The sequence below is a fragment of the Thamnophis sirtalis genome, unplaced genomic scaffold (genome assembly GCF_051295495.1).
Source record: "Thamnophis sirtalis isolate CommonGarterSnake01/CBP01778 unplaced genomic scaffold, rThaSir2_p1.2 scaffold_3, whole genome shotgun sequence".
NCBI lineage: Eukaryota > Metazoa > Chordata > Lepidosauria > Squamata > Natricidae > Thamnophis > Thamnophis sirtalis.
This window is the reverse complement of record NW_028261383.1, coordinates 17,311,362-17,319,364: the sequence shown is the minus strand read 5'-3', so window position 1 is coordinate 17,319,364 and position 8,003 is coordinate 17,311,362. Positions and strand designations below refer to the sequence as shown.

The 8,003-nt window shown below is 39.6% G+C and overlaps 1 pseudogene across 1 annotated transcript in view; it reads right to left on the bottom strand.

Moving 5' to 3' along the window:
• Window positions 1-460: 460 nt before the first annotated feature.
• Window positions 461-8,003, bottom strand: part of LOC148047312 (uncharacterized) — a 42,410-nt pseudogene continuing 34,867 nt past the window's right edge. The window contains exon 6 of the transcript XR_015696119.1: window positions 461-5,016. The product of XR_015696119.1 is annotated as an uncharacterized LOC148047312 (transcript). The remainder of the gene's footprint in view (window positions 5,017-8,003) is intronic.

The window sequence follows — 8,003 nt, the reverse complement described above, 5'->3', positions numbered from 1 at the left end:
CTGCCGCTTCGCTCAGGGGACATGCTTGGGTCATGCGTGGGCTTAATGCGCGCTATGTGCGCATGCACAGTAGTTAAAAATTGCTTTGCGCATGTGCAGAAGCAAAAAGCAAGATGGCGGCACCTATGATGTCGCCGGTGGAACTGGTTCCGATGCGTGGGCGGCTGAGTTACTACCTACTCAGCCAAACCAGTCCAAACCGGTAGGAACCCTGGAACTCTGATGGTGATTTAGCAAGCAAAATTGTTTCCATTCGTCTTTATGCAGAATTTCTTTATGCAGAAATTCTTAGCTAATTTCAATGCAGCAAGAGGTGCACCAAGGGCCAGAAAAGGCTAAAGTTAAGACAGGGTCTTAGAATATATTGATCAGATAGGGCCTCTCTGTGTGTGTGTGTGTGTGTGTGTGTGTGTGTGTGTGTGTGTGTGTGTGTGTGACTGAAATATAGACTTTATTAGCATTTTTCCAAATAATTTTATTGAATGTTGTACAAATAAAACTAATACAACTACATAACACTTTCTTCAAAGTTAAAAAAGTGCAGAAAATAATGGACAAATAAAGTTTCCCCTTCACCCCAAGAATTGTATAAAAAGGTTTTCTAAATTAATCTATTCATTAGATAATCTCCTGAGCATAAAACCTATATTGATGATTCATATTTAGCTATACTTTGTCCAACTCTTTCTTGAGTTATGCCTTGTGCCCATAATATGCCTGGAATGACATTTTGTTAGCTAAGCCAGATCTTTCTCTCAAAAATTAAACATTTATAGAACTTTTTGGTGATGGATTTGGGCCTTCTCTATTGAAAATGGGATAAACCTGAAGAAAAAAAAACATTTTCTCTTATTCATGTGAAATAGCATTAAAAATCTGTTTTTCACAAATAAAACACGTGCGCATTATTTGGTTTCAATTGGTAAATTCTAGCTCTCGGAGGCTGCCACTTGTAAAGATCAGATTAAAAAAAACTTTTCTAATTCAGCATATATGTAAATAGAAAATGCTTATAATTCAATAACTAAATCTACAATTGACATGGATTCAGGGGTGGGATTCAACCAGTTCAGACCAATTCGGTTGAACTGCATGCTAATTTTGCATCTGGTTCACTGAACTAGTTGTGGCTGGCTCTTCCCACCCTGGCTTTCCCCTCCCAGGAGTCTCCATGCGGCCTGTTAATCATGCTGGGTAAGTACAGGGCCCATGCATAAGGTGACCAGACGTCCCGATTTCAGCAGGACAGTCACGATTTATAACAATTTGTCCCGTGTCCCAGGGAGTTTTTAAAAAGTCCCGATTTTCTGGGTTCATGTTGAAAGCCCAGTGGATTTGCTTAAGAAATCCTAACCGGGGCAAGACAAAAGACACTCTGTCTAACCTCTCTCTCTCTCTGTCTCAGTACTTTCATTGAAGATATTAAAACTTTAAAGCACGAAAATGGACCCCCTGCCCCTTTTACTCACTTTTATAAGAAAAGATGACCCAGTACCATAGAGCTCCAGGAAATACTTGGCTAGAGAGGTAGCGAGTGTTCCTTCCTGGATTTTCCAGAGGGAGGGGCACGGAGGTTGGGGTCAGCTCGTGTGGAAAAAATGGTGGCAAAGTTTCTTTGAAAAATATTTCCCTGACTAATTTCACCATTTTAATTTGCTCAGTTCTTTGTATTAACATGTTGTGCCTGCTGGTAAGTGAGCAGGGTTTTTTCCTTTTATTTTTTTTAATGTATTTTAAAATAATATTTTATTTATTGTGCATAGGATTTTTTAAAATAGTTTTATTCTGTGTGGATTCTTTTTTTTAATTGTCTTAAACTATTAAAAAAAAGATTCTATCCAAAATAAATTGAAGTGAAACCATTTTTAAAAATTCTATGCACAATACTTTGAAATGTTTTACTTCAATTTATTCTGTGTCGATTCTTTTTTTAAATTGTCTTAGACTATTTAAAAAAAGATTCTATCCAAAATACAAAATACCAGCTGCAGTTATTCACTTAAGAACTGTGGCAAGAAAGATGGTATAATGGGCTTACTGACCAAAGTTACAATGGCACTGAAAAAAGTGACAGATGACCATTTTTCACACTTAGTGACCATTTTTCACACTTAGTGACCATTTTCACATAGTGACCATTGCAGCGTCCTCATGGTCACGCGATTAAAATTTTGATGTTTGGCAACAGATTCGTATTTATGATGGTTTCAGTGTCCTGGGGTCATATAATCACCTTTTGACAAAGTCAAATGGGGAAACCAGATTCACTTATGTTACTAACTTATCAGCTGCAGTTATTCACTTAAGAACAGTGGCAAGAAAGGTGGTATAGTGACCAAAGTTACAATGGCATTGAAAAAAGTGACTGATGACCGTTTTTCACACTTAGCGACCATTTTTCACACTTAGCAACCGTTGCAGCATCCTCATGGTCGCGTGATCAAAATTTTGATGTTTGGCAACAGTTACAATTTATATTTGTAAATTGTAGTTATGTTGAAATAAAAAAAAATTACAATATTTTTGCATTGTATGAAAAATTTTGTTGCTCCATATAAAATTTTTAATCAAGCCCCCCGCCCCCGTTCAAAGGTGTCCCTCTTTACCAATCTGAAAATCTGGTCACCTTACCCATGCAGAGGGTCTGGGAGGGCAAAAATGTGCCTTCTGGAAGTCTGGAAGCCTGTCTGTTTCCGGTTTCTGGAGGGCCTCTGGAGTTTTCTCCCACCTGGAGGCTCAGGGAAAGCCTCCAGAGGCTGGGGAGGGTGAAAATGCCCTCCCCGCCATGGTGCAGGAGGCCAAGTAGGCCACGCCCACCATGGCCATGCTCACCAAGCAACCGGGCAGAGAACTGTTGCTAACATTTTTGAATCCCACCGCTGCATTGATTCATATTCAACTGGATCCATATATGGAATTACTCGTCCTGAAGTCCTCCCCCCATTTCACAGATTTATATGGCTTCTCCTGTGTGGATCTTCTTACGGGAATTAAAATAAGAGCTCCCAGAAAAAGTCTTTCCACATTCCATGCATTTATAAGGCTTTCCCCCCGTATGGATTCTACTATGGTAAATAAGTATAGAGTTCTTACTAAAGCTCTTTCCACACTCCATGCATTTATGTGGCTTTTCCCGTGTGGATCTTTTTATGGCTGGTAAGAGCTTTCCTACTATGGAATCTCTTTCCACATTCCATGCATTGATGTGGCTTCTCCGTTGTGTGAACCATTTTATGAGAATTCAGATAATTTCTGCTAATAAATCGCTTCCCACATTCCATGCATTCATAAGGCTTCTCCCCTAAGTGCGTTCTTTTATGTAAGTTAAGATTATAGTTTTTACTGAATGCCTTACCACATTCCATGCATTTAAAGGGCTTCTCCCCTGTATGCATCCTACTATGGTAAATAAGTTGACTGTTCTTAATGAAGCTCTTTCCACACTCCATGCATTTATGTGGCTTATCCCGTGTGGATCTTTTTATGGGTAACAAGTTCACTGCTCTAAGGGAAGCTCTTTCCACACTCCATGCATTTATGTGGCTTATCCCGTGTGGATCTTTTTATGGGTAACAAGTTCACTGCTCTTAGGGAAGCTCTTTCCACACTCCATGCATTTATAGGGCTTTTCTCCCGTATGGATTCTATTATGGTAAATAAGTCTAGAGTTCTTACTAAAGCTCTTTCCACACTCCATGCATTTATGTGGCTTTTCCCCTGTGTGGATCTTTTTATGGTCAGTAAGAGCTCCCCTACTATGGTATCTCTTTCCACATTCCATGCATTGATGTGGCTTCTCCGTTGTGTGAACCCTTTTATGAGAATTCAGATAATTTCTGCTAATAAATCGCTTCCCACATTCCATGCATTCATAAGGCTTCTCCCCTAAGTGCGTTCTTTTATGTAAGTTAAGATAATAGTTTTTAATGAATGCCTTACCGCATTCCATGCATTTAAAGGGCTTCTCCCCTGTATGCATCCTACTATGGTAAATAAGTTGACTGTTCTTAGTGAAGCTCTTTCCACACTCCATGCATTTATGTGGCTTATCCCCTGTGTGGATCTTTTTATGGGAAACAAGTTCACTGCTCTTAGGGAAGCTCTTTCCACACTCCATGCATTTATAGGGCTTCTCTCCTGTGTGGATCCTTTTATGAACAGTAAGAGAAGAATTTTCACAGAAGCTCTTGCCACACTCTGTGCACTTATATGGCTTCTCCCCTGTATGGATCCAGTAATGGGAAGCAAGAGAATTACCGTGAGTGAAAGTTTTTCCACATTCCATGCATTTATAGGGCTTCTCTCCTGTGTGACTCCTTTGATGTGAGCTAAGATGATAGCTCTGAATAAAGGTCTTCTCGCACTCCATGCATTTATAAGGCCTTTCTCCTGTGTGAATCATTTTATGGAAAGTAAGTTTTCTCTCTTCGCTGAAGCTCTTTTCACAGTCTGTACATTTATAGGACTTTGGCTTGTGAATCTTCTTATGTGAATTAAGTTGATGATTGCGAATAAAACTCTTTCCACATTCCATGCATTGATAGCCCTTCTTTCCTGTGTGGATCTTCTTATGAGTTGTAAGTTGATCGTTCTTAGTAAAGCTTTTCCCACACTCCAAGCATTTATACATCTTCTCCTCTGTGTAGGTTCTGTTTTGAGATGTACCGGGCTCATTTTCATGAGAAAAAAAGAAAGTCTGTTTGTCATTTTTTCCACTGTGTCTGCATGTATAACCTTCTCCTTTGGTTTGTGCTTGATAGTGTTTATTTACATCTAATTTGTTTCTGAATAGTTTTATGTAGCTCCCAATATATTTTTTATTTGTTTTTCCTTGCTGGGCAACAAATTCTTGCATTGGAGCATGAAGAGAAGATGTGCTTCCCTGATTCCAATTATTTGACTGGTTTCTCTCATGGCTTTCTAGCTCCACTTGAATCACAGGCTTCTCCATACTGTCTCCAGAACTGATCTTTTGGAATAGTTCCCCAGGATCTTCATTTTCTTCCCCATTATTACCTTCACAAGAAAAGGAAAAAAATGCATATAATATAAGGTGACCAGACCACCCGCTTTCAGCGTGACAAGCACGCTTTTCTACAATTTCTCCCGGGTCCCGGGCAGTTTTCAAAAAGTCCCGCTTTTATAGTTTGCTCACTCCCCCTCCCATCTGCGGTCGCTCATCCCCCACCCATCCACACTAAGTCTAAGCCAGCCCAGCCTGCCGCTCACTGATTGGGCCTGGACTCCAGCCAATCAGTGAGCGGGCTGGGTGGAAAAGTTTAAGCATCTCCATTTCACCTTTGCCCATGTCTCACGTGGCTGATAACCAGAAGAGGTCATTTTAAAAACTTCGGAGCGAATCCAGAAAGAGGGGAGAAAGAGGCTGCAGGAGTGTTTGCACAGGAGGGGGAATTTTTAAAGGCCCAGTGAATCCAGAGGAGGAGTGTGTGTGTGTGTGTGTGTGTGTGAGTGAGAGAGAGAGAGAGAGAGAGACTATCACTAAGTGTTATAGTTTCTGATTCTTGATGAATGTATTCTATTTTATTTTTCTTTATGTACACTGAGAGCATATTCACCAAAGACAAATTCCTTGTGTGTCCAATCACACTTGGCTAATAAACTATTCTATTCTATTCTATTCTATTCTACTCTACTCTACTCTACTCTACTCTATTCTACTGTATTCTACTCTATTCATTTCTATTTCAATTCTAATAAGGAGTTTAGTTTCTCTCTCTTGAAAATGTAAGCTAGCATAAGGCATTATAATGCAAGCTAGCTTTAGCTTTCAAACAGTTCATTTAGTGACCAAAGTTACTGATGACCATTTTCTCACTTAGTGACCATTTTTCACACTTAGCGACCATTTTTCACACTTAGCGACCATTGCAGCATCCTCATGGTCACGTGATCAAAATTTTGATGTTTGGCAACAGATTCGTATTTATGATGGTTTCAGTGTCCTGGGGTCATATAATCGCCTAAAATTTTTAATCAAGCCTCCCCCCCCCCCGGTCAATGGTGTCCCTCTTTACCAATCTGAAAATCTGATCACCTTAATATTAGGGCAAGATTAGGGGAAAAGTGCAATCTGTAGGAAGGTTGAATACAATGAAAAACAAACTGAATCAATCTTCTAGGATGAAGAGATGGCCTTTGAAAATCTGACTTACACTTTCTCGATTAAACTTTTGAAAGATAAATCTGTTTATATAGAAAAAACACAGGTTAAATATCAAATTCTCCAAGATTCAAAGGAAAAAGGAGGATCTGGTCAGCTCAATTTGAAACTTACATTGCAGCCTGCACTTTGTTTTGGATGAAAGAATGGTAAGAAATAATAGAATTTTAGAACTAGAAGAGTGTGACCCAAGATTTGGATGGCATCGATATTTGTGGTACAATGAACTAGAAAGAGTGCATAGAAGAGAAATCAAATTATTAGGGGACTGGAGGCTAAAACATATAAAGAATGGTTGCTGGTACGTCTACTCTGATGAAAAGAAGACTAAGGGTGACATGAGACCAGTGTTCCAATATCTCAGAGGCTTGAAGAGGGAATCAAGCTATTCTCCAAAGCACCTGAGGGCAGGACAAGAAGCAGTTGGTGGAAACTAATCAAGGAGAGAAGCAACCTAGAACTAAGGAGAAATTTCCTCACAGTTGAACAATTAATCAGTGGAACAACTTGCCTCCAGAAGTTGTAAATGCTCCAACACTGAAAGTTTTTAAGAAGAGATTGAATAACCATTTGTCTGAAGTAGTGTAGGGTATCCTGCCTAAGCAGGGGGTTGGACTAGAAAACCTCCAAGGTCCCTTCCAACTCTATTGTTCTAAGTTAGGATTAAGCTATATTTTAAAAAACGGGATGCAAACTGAAAACATGAAATAGATATAAATCCAGAATAACTTCATGGCTCCCAACATAAGGGGTATCTTACAGAAGAGAAGCAGAAGGCAAAGATAATGTGTAACATATTCGGAGCCATCAGAACCTGAGGTAGGGGAACACCAGTGGTGGGATTCAAATAATTTAACAACCGGTTCTCTGCCCTAATGACCATCTGAGTAGGTGGGGCTCAGTGGTCATGTGACTGGGTGGGCGTGGCCAACTCAAGGTCACTCAGGTTGATGGACGCTTCGCCTTAGCTGTTACAATGTAATAAGGGTTAACCGGAGAGGCAGTTTCTGTAAGTAGGTCAATAAAGATGAGGCTAGAAACAACACCAGAATGTTTCCTTCCTGCCTTCCTTACAGGATTAACCCTGTAAAGTGGGGGGAAAACAAAAGGAGATTTCTTCCAACAATTGGTTCTCTGAACTACTTAGAAAGTTACCAACCGGTTCCCCGAATAAGTGCGAACTGGCTGAATCCCACCCCTGGGGAACACCAATGAAATCAAGAGCAGATGAAGGCTATAGTTGTTCCTGGTTTTCATATTGTTATTGGACCGTTTCAAGATGGGAGAAAGAACTATGGTATTCAACAACATAAAAAAGAATTTGAATCTTATGATGTAGGAAAAAGGAACATGTAACAGCTAAAAGTTACAAATAGGTTTAAAATGTATGATACAATGAGCAAAGACATTGTATCATAATATATAGAGGTAACAGCAGGAAAATATGTGATCGTTAGCACTGAAATTTAAATGACGTTATAATCTAAAAGGCAACTTTTATAAAGTGATATACCATTGGCATAGGATAGCAGAAAAATGTTCTAAAATGTATAAAGGTACTGTATTTTTGGAGTATAAGACGCACCAAGATTTTGAAGAGGCAAATTAAAAAAAAAAAGTGTTTGCACTCTGCAGACCTCCCCAAAATGGCCCGTTTTTCACGAAAACGGACCCATTTTCATCAATAAAAGGGCATACATAGCCTTTAGGAGGCTTGTAGAGTGCTCCTAGGGGCTGGGGAGGAATAAACAAGCAAAAAATGAGCTGTTTTTTGCTCATTTTTGCCCTCCCCAGCCCCCAGGAGCACTCTACAAGTCTCCTA